Below are 15,313 nucleotides of genomic sequence, written 5' to 3'. Positions count from 1 at the left end.
AAAAAGTTAATTTGAAGGGATTTTTTTTCTACTTTTCCCAGGTACCCTAAATTACTCTGGCATAGCTTGAGAATCATTTCCCAGCTGTAATGAGCCACCTGAGAAGGACTTGTGTAGAAAGAAATAAACATTATTTTAGACTTTTAGAACTAAAAGAGTACCTAGACCAAGTCCCTTTCTTTGTTTCACAGATGAAAAAACTAAGGCAGAGTCAAGGGACTCTTCCAAGTTCACACCTCAGAGTGCACCTTTTCAAGGATAGCTCCTAGTCTGTGCCTGGGGATCTGTAGAAGGAACTGCAGCTTCGTTTGCTCAGAGGTCAAGCTTGAATTTGCAGCTTTTCTGTCCATGAACAGGAAACCTTGGACCTTATCTGCCCAGAGCTCGTTGTTTGGAGGGAGGAGGCACTTGGCTGCTTCTGGAAAGTAGCCATGTGATTGGGCAAGAGCTCTCCCAGGGTGGAATGTAGGGTTGGAACACCGCTAGGCCTGTGTTCTCAGTCCTTTGACTGGATGATTCCTTAGCAACCATCCCCACCCCCCCCACCCCCCGCCCATTCAGGATGCTCTCTCCCTATCCTAATCAATTAACAAGAATTTCTTAATTACTGTGTGATAGGCACAGGAGCTACAAAAGTGAGACAAATCCCTGCCCTTTGTAGTCTACTGGGGAGATACATGTTCACAGAGAAGTAAATACAAGATATGTACAAGATTTTAGAGGTTCATTGACACATAAAGGATTCTGGAAAGACTTTAAGCTGAGCCCTGAAAAAAAAAAGAACTTCTAAAAAGTGGAGGCAAGGAGGGAGAATAAACATGGAACTATGCAAAGGCTCTGAGATGGGAGATAAATATGGTGAGCAAGGAACAGCAAATAAGCCCATTTGTCTAGAACTTCAAGTGCATGACGGAATAATATGTAATCAGCCTGGAAATAAAGGCTGGAGCCAAACAGAGGCCTGTATAGTTCCCATTAGAAGAAATTAATTTTAGAAGCCCTCAACCTTTGGGCTGGTACCTCTGAAGGGTTAGGGGTATCTTTCACTAATGCTTTGACCTAGAGTCTCCCTTCCAGTATCTCTCCCCACTCACTCCCCACTACTGTCAATGGCCAGTGACTAGCACTCTACTTCCATTTACCCAGTTAATATTGATTGGCACATGTCCATGTAGGAACCTATAGAGTAGAGTCCATGGCTATAACCAAGCAGCACATGGCAGATAACTCTGCAGCTTACAGCTATTCAGAATTACTAACTCACATGACAACAACAGTCTGTGGACTTTGAGCAAAGCATCACTGAAGTTCACCTTTCACTGAAATTGGACACTCATCCCACGGTCCAGCCATGCCAGGAGCCAATGTGATCCTTTCTCTCCCTCTCCACCCCTACGCCCAACTCTAGTCCCTAACATGTTGTTACTTTCTGTCTAGGATAATTGCTATAGTTGGGAAATTTGGTCTAGGTTTCCAAGTCATGGCCCTAAAGGGACTTTCCTCCAGGGAACAGGTGTCATTGTCCTTAGGGCAGGGAGAGGAAGTACTGGTCACCCAATCCATTTCCTGAATAGTTCAAGGAATATGCTGCAGTAAACAGTGAGCTCACACATTCTTAGTCATGTGATGCCTAATAGTAACATTTGCTTTATTTTCTCCCGTTCTGGGTACCTTGGAGCTTCAGAACAGTGGAATTGCACAGAGCTAAGCTGTATAACCACTTAGAGATGTCTAGAACCTTCTAGTTTATCACCATTTGATCCCCAAACAATGTACTTGAACTTAAATAGTAAGCCATCAAAATAAGGAAGGAATCTGGCCAACTGAATAATAAAAGCACTTCCTCTTGAGATGCTTCAAGAATTCCACATCATAGAAGGAATTTCCCCAAACTTTCAGGAGGGATTGAGGACAGGTAAAGAGGACTAGAAGAGACACTTGACTCTTGTTATCAAAGGCTGGTAAAGATGTGGCTAAACTTCTTGATTAGGGTAGATATCAATTCTGGGTTCCCAGGGACTGGTGTTCCAGGGTAGTTGCAAGTCATCTGCACTCTGAAAGATTGTGAGGAGACTGGAATTGGTGTGATTCTTACATCTCCTTGTCTTTCCTTTGCTACCACGTCTTACCTTCTATACTGTGTCCCTGGCTGCCACTCTGTAGTACTCAGAGAACTGCCTGGCCCAGATGTGCTCCACCTGTGGCTCTGATCCCTGTGAATCTGCATGAAAAACCAGAACTTTCAGAGACACCGAAGAAGTCTCAGTCAACATTTTTCTGTCCAAAGTCTGTTTAGGAGTTCCAGGTGACCTACTTGGTCTTTAGGAAGCCTGCACTAGTGCAGAAGGCCGTGGCTTTTTGGGGTCCTTTGATTGTCTTAGTAAAGTTGAGAAATAGATAGTGGTTTACGTGGATTCTTTTGTGGACCCTGAGACCTTCAGGACCGAGGTAGATAAGTTCATGGAGGAATACATGAAGATAGCTGCAGATGATGCCAGATGAGGAAGGCTGGGTAAAGATGACTTGAAAAGGCTGGTGCCCAGCCTCCTCTAGTCAGAGGCCCACAGCCTGCAGGAGAAAGAGAAATGGAAGCCCGGAAAGAGTTGCAAAACTTCTTTGATGTTTGGCAACTCTGGGAGGTCAAGATGGAGCACTTGGCAGAAGTTTGAGAACAAGCAGAGAACTGCTCTGATGTAGGCTCAGTGCAAGTTTTGTCCATCCTGAATTATGGCAGTCAGTATTCATTGAGGAGGGAGGGACCAGTGGCCATTCTCTCCTATCTACTGGCACCAGGAAGGAAGCAGGCTGGCACAGAGGGAGAGGAGAGAGAGTAGAGCTCTTGGCACCTGGCTCTGACCAGGTCCCCTTACAGTATTCAGGGACCCCAGCTTTCTGGGGTCTCCCCATCTCCTTAGCTGCATATGCCCACACTTGCCTCTGTTTAGGCACAGTATAAAGTAGTTGGGAAGGAGGGTGGGAGGCAGTGGTCATTTTCCTTAGGATAGACAGCCTCACTGCCACTTTTCAGGGAACCTTGGGTTCAAAAGGAACCACACCTCATTCCCCACCTACAGCCTGTTGAGTATTAACCAAATCTGATTCTGAGGGGTCTAGTCTATCCACTTATGATAAAAGCAGATCCCCCTCCATTCAGCCCAGCCCAGTGTATTAAGTTGACTTTCCTAATCAGAATTATTTTCCTAAAAAAAGTGACAATCATTTTCTACTTTCCCTTGCTTGTCTTTCTCAGAGTGATGCCTCCAAGCAGAATGTGTTATTTCTTTAAAGTTATTTGTTGGACAATTGTGTTTATAGTATCAATCAGTCAACTAATATTTATTGAACTCCTACTATGTGCCAGACACTGTACTAATCGCTGGGGATACAAAAGTAAGGCAAAAAACAGACCCTTCTCTCTAGGACCTTGCAGCCTACTGGGGCAAACAATATGCAAACAGCTATGTACAAATAAAGTACACACAGAATAAGTGGGAGAGAATCAGCAGAGGGGAAGGCACTAGCATTCAGAGGAATCTGGACCAGCTTCTTGCAGACGGGTGGAATCTGGGCCTAGAAGGAAGCCAGGGAAGGTAGGAAGCTGGTGACTATTCTCTGGCCTCACTCCTCCAGAGCAAAGCAAGCCACCTATCGCTCTAATGCTTCGAAGGGTACGATTACAGGATTAGGTCATTTTCTTGAATGTTATAATCACCCATTCCAGGGTGTTCCTCTCCTACTGTTAGCTAGCAGTAACTAGCACCCCAGTTCCATCTGGCCAATGAACAGTGATTACCTTTTACAAAAGGGTGTATACTTCACAGACACAGCAAGAACACAAGTGCAAATACTCTCCCCCAGTACTTGGGGGCATGCTCTCCACTACACCACATAAGTCCCAGAGGAAAATGGGCTAAGACTTGATGTGATGTCTACATAGTATTGGTTCCACCAAGTTTACTTCCAACCATGTCACTGCTGCAGATGAGTCCTTGCCTCGGCTACTACGGAGCTGTGTCCCAAAAGCCATTCATTGATCCTTGGGGCATCATAGCTGGCTGGAGCATATAGCTGCAAAACAGGAAATATGCTCTACTCTCAGACCCCCAGATCCAATTTCCTCCACCTAAAATGAAAGAACATATACCAAGGGAAAGAATTGGGCCAGATGTTGGCTTCAGATGGCAAGGGCCCACGGCCTCTTTTTCTTACAGCATCATCTCTCTTCTCTCACCAGAACTGCCTGGCAGGGAGAAGTCAAATCAATATGATGGCAAGGTTCTGGTCAGCTAGTGACTTTTGCATAACCCCCTGATTCAATTACAGCCATCGACTCTGGGCAAGTCACCTAACGTCTGTTTGTCTTAGTTTCCTCATCTGCAAAATAGGAATAATAATAGCTTCTATGTCCCAGATTTGTTGTGAAGGTCAAATGAAATATTTATAAAGTGGTTAACATAGTGCTTGGCATATGCCAGGTACTTAATAAATGCTTGTTTCCACCCTTTTGTTCAGTTGCTCAAAAAGGCCTCTCTTCGTCAAGTGCTTAACAGACCAGAACCGGTTACAGAATGTGCAAGCATTCTCAAAAATTTATGTGGGTGTTGTAGTAGTCAAGCACTGTGAGTATGCTTATAAAGACCAGACTCACTGGCTAATCCCTCATTAGATATTGCTATTCTCCAAACTAAAATTTAATACCCCTTCCCCCTTTTCCAAAATTCTAGGTGTCTAAAAAATTTTTTACCCTTTACACTGGCTAATTAATTCACATTTACTGTCAGAGACACTGATGCCTTAATGGGAAAATAGGTTATCTTTTTTTTTTTTTAATTCTGCATAGCTATGTTGCATGTGCTTGTCTTTATTTTTAAAAATATTTTATTTTTTCCCAATTACATGTAAAAGCAATTTTTAACATAACTTTTAAAAAACTTTTGAGTTCCCTCCCTCCTTCTCCTTCCCCCTCCCTAAGACAGTAAGCAATTTGATATAGGTTATATGTGTATAGACATGTAAAAATATATTTCCATAATAACCATGTTGTGAAAGAAATACAGACAAAAAAACCTCATAAAAAAGATTAAATGAAAAATAGTATGCTCCAATCTACATTCAGACTATCAAGTCTTTCTCTGGATATCATGTTTTTAAATTGTTTTAAAGAGTTTAATAGTGACACATGTGAGTGAAAGGATTGCATTTCTCTTGAAGATCTGAGCCTCCAGGATGGACCTGAACTTCCTGGAACTTCAATTCCAATGAGATGGTGTGTCTATGGAGCAGGAAGATGACATCGAGTGGGCAATGGGGACTTCTAGGAAGGAGGGGGTATCATAAATACAAGTTAATTAGGGCAGCACTTGGTACAGTAATGGAGGCATCAGGGCTAGGGCTATTCTGAGGAGTGTCTGAGGTGTTTAGGAAGGACTAACACCTCTAATGTGAGGGCTTGCTGAGCCCTTTTCGGGGCTACTCATCTCGCTTTAGAGTCTACTGTCACCTAACTCTCACTGATGGCTCCAAGAAGCTGCAGCACATGCAGCTGGCACACCCCATAAAACCATCTCAGCAGACAGGCTAAACCAGGCTGAAGGTAAAGGACAGGCCTCAAACCTGGCAGTGAGTTGGGGGATGTCTATATCCAGCATGTGAAGAACTTTCCCCAGGAGAATGGGTGGATGAGAACAATTTGTTCCATGAAAGCAGCTGAAGCAGGCCCTGGGGAGTGCTTGGAGCTCGGTCAGACATGAAGACCCCAAAGTTATCCACTGTATCCTGGGCTATCACCCGTTGTCCTGACTTTTGTTTTGCCACTGGATTTCAATCACTAGAAGAGAGAGTGAGGTTGATGACTTTGTGAAACTCTGCCTTACTTAAATCCAATTCACTTGAAAGTCAAGACACCATCCTGGGATGTCATTGGTCCTCTTCTCTCCTACAGTGAATAGAGAATGCGCGAAGTGGCAGGTAATCTAAGTGGAGATTCAGACATTGTAGGAATAAGTTTTCCCAACCTTCAGTCTGACTGCGTGAGGAATATTTTTCATGCCTTCTCTAAACCAGAGTGATAACTCTCAGAGGAAAATTTTTTCCCTGCTATTTGTTCAGGTATAATAATAATAGATTATATTTATATAATGTTTTAAAGTTTGTAAAGCCTTTTACATTGTATATATTTGTCAAACTTTAGAGCTGGAAGGGATCTTAGAAGACAGCTAGTATAATCTCCCTTCATTTTAGAGACAATCTATTAAGCACCTACCATTTGCCAACTAGGTGGTACAATAGATAGAGTGCCAGGCCTGGACTCAGGAAAACCTGCGTTCAAATCCAGCCTTAGATATTTTAACTAGCTGTGTGACCTTGGGCAAGTTATTTAACTTCTGCCTCAGTTTCCTCAACTGTAAAATGGGGATAATAAGTGCAACTACTTCACAAGGTTGTGAGAATCAAATGAGATCAAATATTTGTAAAAGTGCTTAATACAGTGTATGGCACATAGTAGGTGCTATAAATGATAGCTATTATTATCGTAGTTATTATAGTCCTTCATGGCCATTAGTATTTATTTATAATGGAAGAACGTTTTTTGAGTTTTCCTTTCATACATATGAGATACCAGGAGAGAAGATTGTACCCCTGTCTTTGTGTTTATTTAAGCATGAGCTATCTTCTATTCTCTCAAGAATAGAGAGAGAGAAAACAGATGGGTCCCCAGTCAGTGTTTTATGGAAACAGAAATTAATTTAGTTAAGATGAAAATTTAACATCTATTAATGTTTCTTAAAGTGGTTGCTAACTGATTCTCTTCCATAACAGCTCAGAAAGAAACATGGAAATTTCCTTAAGCATTATTTCAAAGAAGAAGCTCTGACTTTCACAATGATTTGATTCCGAAGAAAGGGGGGGGGAAAGGAACATTTTTTTCCTGCCCCATTTGTAACTGAGCACGTAGATCATGATATTCCTGATTAAGTTCCATGGCCAAAGTCAGTCATGAGGCAACTTTCAACGTCCATGAGATTTATTGAAGCCATATATTCTTTCAGTGATAGGGCAATGGTTGTCACTTTCTAAGTGGTCACTAGTTTAATCCATCACCTCCATTCTATGGTAAGCAAGACCTCTTTATATCCTCTACTCTTTGAGTAAGTTTTTCTTCCTTCTCCTGGTGCTGAAATCTGAGACTCCCTTGTTGACACTATAATCTCTTGGAACCAAGTCCAATAGAAGCTGATCTTTCTCCTATTTCTTTGACTACCAGAGGTTCAGGAAGATGCAGCAAATACTTTATTTCCTACTGCCACTTCAAGACCATCACCATGACTTGGTAATTTCTCCTCTTTAGAAAGCTATGCCATCTACTTATATCATGCTCAATCCATTCAAAGGGCTGCTATCGATCAACTTCTAGGTCATTTTCCCACCTTCTTCAGTGACTTCAGTCCTCAGTTTTCTTCTCTACTCTGTCACCCTTAATGACTTCCTCCTTCACCCCTTTTCAAACCCTGCTGGAAGCTGGAAGAAGTTATAAAACTGTGGTGAGTGGTTTCTCCACAAATTTATGTTGCTTATTCTCAACTGGGCCCTCACTGTAACAAGGCAATTCTACTACTCCTCCATACTTGATGCTCCATCCTATTCACCACAGTAGCTGTTCTAAATTATTTCACCTCTCCTCAGGCCTCGTCCTTCCACCCTCTCAGGTGAGAACCTCAGATAATATTTCACTGAAAATACTGGGGCCATTGTCAGAGAGTTCTCTCTTCTCTCTTCTTTGTTTCACATTCCTCTGACATTATGTCACACCATACCTCCTTTGCTCCAGTCTTTGATGATGAAGTGGCCCTTCTCCTTGCCAAGGCCAACCCCTCTACCTGCACTCTTGATTCTGTCCTTTCCATGTTCACCAATGAATTGCGTCCACAATCATCCTCACTGTTCCTCTAGTATTCAATATCTCCCTCTCTATTTGGTCCTTCCCTGCTGTCTACAAACATGCCCTTGTCTCCTTTATCCTTTAAAAAAAACACACTTGATGTTACCTTCCCAACTAAGCAATCATCCTATTTGTCTTTCCCCCTCCTCACCCCATCCCTGCCCCAATCTTTCTCAGCTAAATTCCTTGAAAAAACTATCTATATCCAGTGCTTCCACTTCCTCTCTCTTTCTCATATAAACCCACTACAATCTGGCTTCCACATTCATCACTGAACTAAAACTGCTTTCCCCAAAGTTACCAAGGATCTCTTTTCTTTTTCTCTTTCAATTTTTTTTTATTCTGACATCAATGAGCACCAATTAAAATAAGTACTTTTATGTAGACAGAACAGAAAAAGAGGATTGTATTGTGAATATCTATATCTATATATATAGCTTGTTTTTTCTTTTTTAAGTGTATGATAAATTAAACATGTAACTTTTAAAGCTGTCCTGCTTGTCTATGATTCCTTCTGGCCTTCCTTCTGTTTGCTTTTAAGCATTGAAAAAAAAAAGCTTCAATGATTCTCTTTTGTATTTCTTACTTTTTTGGGGGGGCACCCCTAACACTAGCCCATCTCTTGCTCCTAACTGCCCTCCTGACTGGGTTATGGGACCTGGACTCTTAAAAGGAAAAGTCCATGTCTCTAGAAACAATACAATTCCTGAATTTTCCCATGCATTCCAGCAGCCCAGATCACTGACCCACCCCAGACTATTTGATCACCTAATTAGTTTACTTGACATTCCTTTCACTGTTGCACTTGGAGCCATCCCAGACTACTTGCATATACTCACCACTCCTCAGTCCCACCTAGATCTTATTTAACATTCCTTTCTCTGTCTTACTTGGCACCCCCCAGACTAATCCCATCCATATCCTTTCACTATTCCTTTTGTATATAAACTGTAGTCTTACCCCCATTAAGTTGCAGGTTCCCAAAGAATCTCCCTGCCTTATTAGGATTATAATAAACTTTGTCACTTGAATGGAAGAAGTTTCAGTGCATAAATTAATTTCCCAAACCTCATCACTTCCATTTGCAAGAAGAAAGAGAAATAAAATCTTTGTAACAAATAAATGTAGTCCCACAAAACAAATTCTCTCAACTAATAAGAGGAATTAATTGCTAAAACTTATGGCCTTTTCTCAGTCTTCATACTTTTTGACCTCTCTGAAGCTTTAAATAATAATCACCTTCTCATATTCTCTCATCTGCTGGCTTTCATGACATTAATCTCTACTAGTTCTCCTTTTACCTATTTGACTGCTCCTTCTCAGTCCTTAGCTGTATCTTCATCCATGTCATGCCTGATAACTGGTAGGTGTCCCACATGACTCTGTTCTGGGACTTCTCTTTTCTATGCTATCTCTTAGCTCATTAGCTTCTAGGGGTTCAGTGAACAGTTCTATATAGATGATTCCTACATCTATATATATCTAGCCCATAATCTGTCTGTAATGTATATTTGAGACTGGATATACCATAGGCATGTTTAACTCAACATGTCCAAAACAGAACTCATTATCTTCCCCACCCAAACACTCCCCTTTTCCCAACTTCCCTATTACTTACGGTTGGCATCAAGATGGCCAAGTTTAAATTCAGCTTAAGACATTTACTAGCTATATGACTCTGGGCAAGTTGCTTAACCTCATCTGCCTCAGTTTCCTCAACTCTAAAATGGGGATAATAATAGCATCTACTTCTCAGGGTTGTTATGAGGATTAAATGAGATAATATTTGTAAAGCTCTAAGTGTAATGCCTGGAACATAGTAGGCACTTAATAAACGCTTGTTCCCTTCTCGTGATAGGTTTTACATTGACTAAATTCATGATAAGATAATTTCCTCAATAAGATGGATAATAGCATCCTTATCTTACAATTAGGGGTAGCTAGGTGGCACAGTGGAAAGAGTGCCAGGCCTGGAATCAGGAAGACTCATTTTCCTGAATTCAAACCCAGCCTCAGATACTTATTTAGCCGTGTGACTCAAGACAAGTCACTTCACTCTATTTGCTTCAGTTTTCTCATCTGCAAAATGGGCTAGAGAAGGAAATAGCAAACCGCTCCAGTATCTTTGTCAAGAAAACCCCAAATGGGGCCAAGAAAACCCCAAATGGAGTCATGAAGAGTCAGACATAACTGAAAATGACTGAACAACAAAAACCTTATTATTTATACTTCTTCAAATCTAGAAAATTCATGTATCAAATATAATTTTCTTGGAACCCCTTTTATTTCCAAAATTATTTTGAAAACCATTTTTTTTGAAAAAACTTTTATTTATTTGAAACTATTTCCTTATACACAAATAATCTTGTCAGTTCATCTTATACAGTTACAGGTTGTATTCTACCAACAGAAAGTAAAGTCCTTGAGGACAAAGATTTTTTTTGTTTGTTCTCTTGGTGTCCCTAGTGCCCAGAACAGTGCCTAATATATAACAAGTGTTTAATTAATGCTTATTGGGTTGGATTACTTGCTGAGTGAGAGAAATTATTATTTCTCTCTCATATTAAAAGCCAATTATTAAAATTAAGGAGACCCAAGTTTTTTTTCCCTGTCCTATGTCATCTAATCTCTCAAGGACAGAGAAGATAGGATTAACATTCTCTTCATTCTGAGTATTGCTACTCCACCCAACTGATCAGACTTCTAATCTAAGGTGAAATTTCTGGCTCATGCTTGAGTGGGGTTTAGATTGGGGGGGGGGTGTAAAGTAGAAGTAAATGACATAATCAAAGCTCATTAGAATAGGTCCATCTCCTTATTGTAACATTTATTTTCTTCCATTATTTGTTAGCCAATCAGAGTTGATTGCCACCCTCTGGAACACCCACTTTTCCAAGACCATGTAAGCCTTGAGCCTGCCACCATGAAGAGTCTTTGTCATTCAAGAGTACTACTGACCTCTTTTACTAAAATGCTAGATTATTAATGTGTGGGGTACAAAGACCCTTACCAACAAATCAGAGACTCAGAGATATTAGCAAGAGAATAGTTTGTTTTTTGGCTTTCTGGAGAAAGGGCTCCCTCAGAGGACCCAAAAGATGGCGGCCAACTGAAGAGAGCAGAAGTGTGTTCAGCTCAGCAGATTATATAGATCCCAACACAATCCCCCACCCACACACTGGCTCTTCTTTCTATTGGCTGGGCTTTGGAGCTCACAGTCTAGGTGTCAAAGACAATCTTCCTATCCCATTAGCTGGGAGGCAGGCTCACATTCTAGGCACAAAAATTCAAAGACAAAGAACAAGAAAACAGGGTATAGCCAATCCAAACATACATGTCCTTATTTAGTAAACCTGATGCCTAACGTAGCAGTGGCATGGTGATCAGGAGGGGGTTTAGGTCTGAATTCCCATGAGTTAGGTAACTCCTAGAAAACCGAAATTTACTGCAATTTCCCCTCCCTAACCCCCTTCCTCCTTATCCCAGAGACAAGAGAAGGCAGGAAACTAAGAGCAAGCAGTTCAGGTTGGGGGCAGGGCTTATTTTTTCTGTTATGTGCTTAAAAACAGGCTCTGAGTGGGGGAGAGTTTTGAAAGCAACAATCAAGAAATATTAACAAAAGCTGAGGACACAGCTCAAAACTGGCGAGAGCTCAACATTTCTAACCATCCCTAGCCACCCAACCATACTCTATTGTCATTTTCCTGTCATACCTCCCTCATACACCTTAGTTAGTCCTCTAGCTCCCAGCCTGAGGCTGTCCTGTCCTCACTGGTGAAAGCTAACTGTATCTAGCTAGCCTCAATCACTTTACTATGCTTTACTTACAGCTTGCTGCTTTGCCCTTCAGCTGCTATGCATGTGCCTTCCCACTACCACTTTCTACCCCTTGCTCTGGGGAAAGTAATCAAAATCAAGATTACCATTAAGTCTGGAAAGAGCATGTCACTCAATTGCCCTTTTATACATCAACGGTCAACCATCTCTGATTTCTATACCAAAACAGGCTCCCCTGCCCACTGCTCACTGCTCCTCACTCCTCTATACCTATTGTCTCTCCCATTAGAAGGTAATCTCTCTGAGTTGGAAAGGACTATCTCTGTATTTGTATCCTCACTGCTTAGCTCACCATTGGCCCACAGTAAATGCTTAATAAATGCTTTATCCATTTACCCATTCAAGGCAAAATCATTTAATGAAATAGAACAGTAAAAAAAAATCATTGAAACATTCTCCCATAAACATAGGTCACATTTTCCCACAAATATATATATATATATATATACACTGTCAATGGGGAAAGTGAGTGTGCATAGGGATTATGCATGATGGAGCAAGAACGCCTACAAATAGGGAATTTATGTAGAAGAGTAGTTCATACCCAGTAAAGAATATATTTTGCAGATGTTTTGTGATGTTCCCAGGCCTGGTTGTTAATGAGTGAGTTACCTCTGATGGGTTGATTGTTCCACTGGGCTTGCTAGGCCTGCTTCTCATTGGGCATGACAGTGTCTTTGCTGGGCTTGCCCTTAGTGAAGCATAAAAATAATAACAATAGCTAACATTTATTTGTTATATATAACAAATATAACATATAACAATATATAATAATATAACAAATATATTTGATCTTCACAAAAACCCTGGGAGTTGTTATCCCCATTTTTATTAAGCCCATTTTTACAGATAAGGTAACTGAGGCAAACAGAGGTTGAGTGACTTGCTCAGGGTCACAGAACTAGCAAATGTCTGAGATTGTAAGCTAGTAAGAGTCTGAGACTGTACTTGAACTAAGGAAGATGAGTCTTCCTGACTCCTGGCCCAGCAACTATCTACTCTACTACCTACCTGCACTATAAGGGTTCTACCTTTCTGGGCTTTCAGTCAGCTAGTGGTTAGTGACCAGAACCAGCCCTGATAAGTGTAGGCAGACTTCTGTTTAGTGATAACTACCACTGGAAGCTAACAAAAGCTGGGCAGAGTGCTCCAGACTAAAATTATATCTAATTACATCCTTTTAACCCTTACATCTGGAATATAGATCAAAGCCATTTACATGTTACAGATAACTACCTTACTTTCTTGGCACATATTAAGCCCTTAAGAAATACTTTATATATCTACTTACACTTGTTACCCTCCCCACTAGATCCTATCAGGTTTACTGTAAATGAATTTGAGCCAGGACCAAAGGTCAGCCAGGAAAAGTTTGTGTACTGCACCCACCTAGCCCACGTTCCTGTCTTTATTATGCACATTTGTCAATAATAAAGTCTAATTGCTTTGGTACAGTACTGTATTTTGGCCAGTAAAAAAAAAAAGAAATATTAGCAAGAGCTACTGATCCCCTGAGGAGGTTTCACTTTTGAGAGATTATCTCTCACATTAATAAAATAACTAATTACCCAGAAATTATGTCTCTCAAACTTTCTTTTTTAAGTTTAAGGATGGTTTTTATTTTTTGAATTTTTGTGTGTGTGTGTGTGAGGCAATCAGGGTTAGGTGACTTGCTTAGGGTCACACAGCTAGTGGCCTGAGGCTAGATTTGAACTCAGGTCCTCCTGACTCTAGGGCTGGTGCTCTATCCATTGGGCCACCTGGATGGCCTTTATTTTTTAAAAAGTCTTTAGGACTACAAATTACAAAGGAAGCAGATCACTACAGTAGAAACCTATTAGATAGATATGTAATATCTATGTACAAAAACTTCATATATATTCCACTCACAAGATTATCATTTATAATGCTCTTCCCTATAAGGCTATTATACTTTCAAATTACATTACACTTCATTTCCTCAAGGTGTATTTTTAATTTTAAATACCAAATTCTTGGTTCTTAATGGCACATGCTAAGATAGGGCATTCAAACTTTTTAAATACCACATGAACTAAGGTAAATATCAAGTTATAGTGTCATTGTGTTGTCCAAACCTCTCCCATTATGTGTTTATTTGGGCCAATTATCCTGTCGCTGGCTGTCCTAGCTGATGCAGGAGCTTCCCTTGCCACTCCAGTAGATATTATAGTACAGACCCCTGTACTTCTCAAAATCATAAGGTCACCTCCAAGCCTGGACATGGCCCTTTTGAGGTTGCTGCTCAGTTACCTGCTCAGGAAAAGAAACAACAGAAGAAAAGGAAGCCAGGGGTTCAGGCACAAACTAGCTGAAGTGAGACCCTTTGCACTAGGTATGTGGGACTCATGCGTGTTACCATTATGCCTGGCTATGGGAATAGGCCAGTTCTCAGGACTTAGCTCAAAACAGGCAAAACAGCAGCAAGAAAGGAAGAAAGGGGGAGGAAGAAGGCCAACGCCTTTTGTATATACACTGCGTCATCAACGCTTTAGCCAATAAGGAGACTCAATCACAGTACAAGTCCCTTAGTGACAACTCACTCATTGCCTGAAGGCCCTGACAAGCTTCCACATGTTCACCTGGAACCAGATCTGGCACCTTTGAGCATGCCCTATGGTGGGAGGGATGGCCTCAAGTAAATATATAAATAAATTGAGCAGAACTGATTTCAAGGTCCATTTCTCCTTTAACTAGCTTCATGACTTGGGACAAGTTACCTACCCTTGAGTTCCTTATAAGTTACTTATTTTGGTTTCCTTATCCTTTCAATCAGGGTAATACCTGTTGTGACTATCTCACAGAGCTATAGTGAATTTCAAATGAGATAATATACATGAAAGTGCTTTATTAACTGTAAATTCAAATGTGAAGAAAAAAAGTTCTTTTTGATGGTTAAGTTTAACCTTTAGAGGCTGTGGCTATTGCAAAACACCATAAATTTCCTGACAAGGTCTTTAACAACAAAGGTTCCTATTTCTTGGTAATTTTCTCCAACATTGATTCCAAGTTTAGGGTAATGAATGACTGAGGTGTGGGTGGCAGGGATGGCTTATGTATAGAAATAAAGATTGGGAATGAAGAATAATACCTATGTTAGTAGTTCCAACATTGACTGAATGTTTAATCCAAGTGAATGATTTGTCCTGAATTTCTGCTCAACTAGAGTTTGCAATAGAGATTAAAAAGATCTTTGAAGATTTTAGCTAGCCAGGAGTAGTGGGATTGGCCTATAATCTGGGCTTCTGGGGAAGATGAGCCAGGTGGTTTGCAGGAACTTGGGTTCTGGGCTAAAACAAGACTAAAGCCAGATTGCACTGAGTCAGGCCCCAATATGATAACCTTCCAAGAGTAGGAAACAGAAAAAGAGTGGGGGTTGGAAACAGAATAGGTAAAAGTTCTAATAATGTTCAGTCAGATAGCTAGCCAGTCAAGAAGCATTTATTAAGTAGTTACTGTATGCCAGGCACTATGTAAAAGGAAGACAAGCATTGGGATCAGGTTGTGAATGTCCAGCAC

The 15,313-nt window shown here is 40.8% G+C and overlaps 1 pseudogene; it reads left to right on the top strand.

The window, feature by feature from the left end:
- Positions 1–1,195: 1,195 nt before the first annotated feature.
- Positions 1,196–2,697, top strand: LOC144456548 (ribosomal RNA-processing protein 7 homolog A pseudogene; annotated as a pseudogene).
- The last annotated feature ends 12,616 nt before the right edge of the window (positions 2,698–15,313 follow it).

The sequence above is a fragment of the Phascolarctos cinereus genome, unplaced genomic scaffold (assembly GCF_003287225.1).
Source record: "Phascolarctos cinereus isolate Bilbo 61053 unplaced genomic scaffold, phaCin_HiC Scaffold_4;HRSCAF=312, whole genome shotgun sequence".
In the NCBI taxonomy this organism is placed as follows: domain Eukaryota; kingdom Metazoa; phylum Chordata; class Mammalia; order Diprotodontia; family Phascolarctidae; genus Phascolarctos; species Phascolarctos cinereus.
The sequence above is the reverse complement of the archived record's forward strand: the minus strand, read 5'-3'. Positions and strand labels throughout refer to the sequence as shown.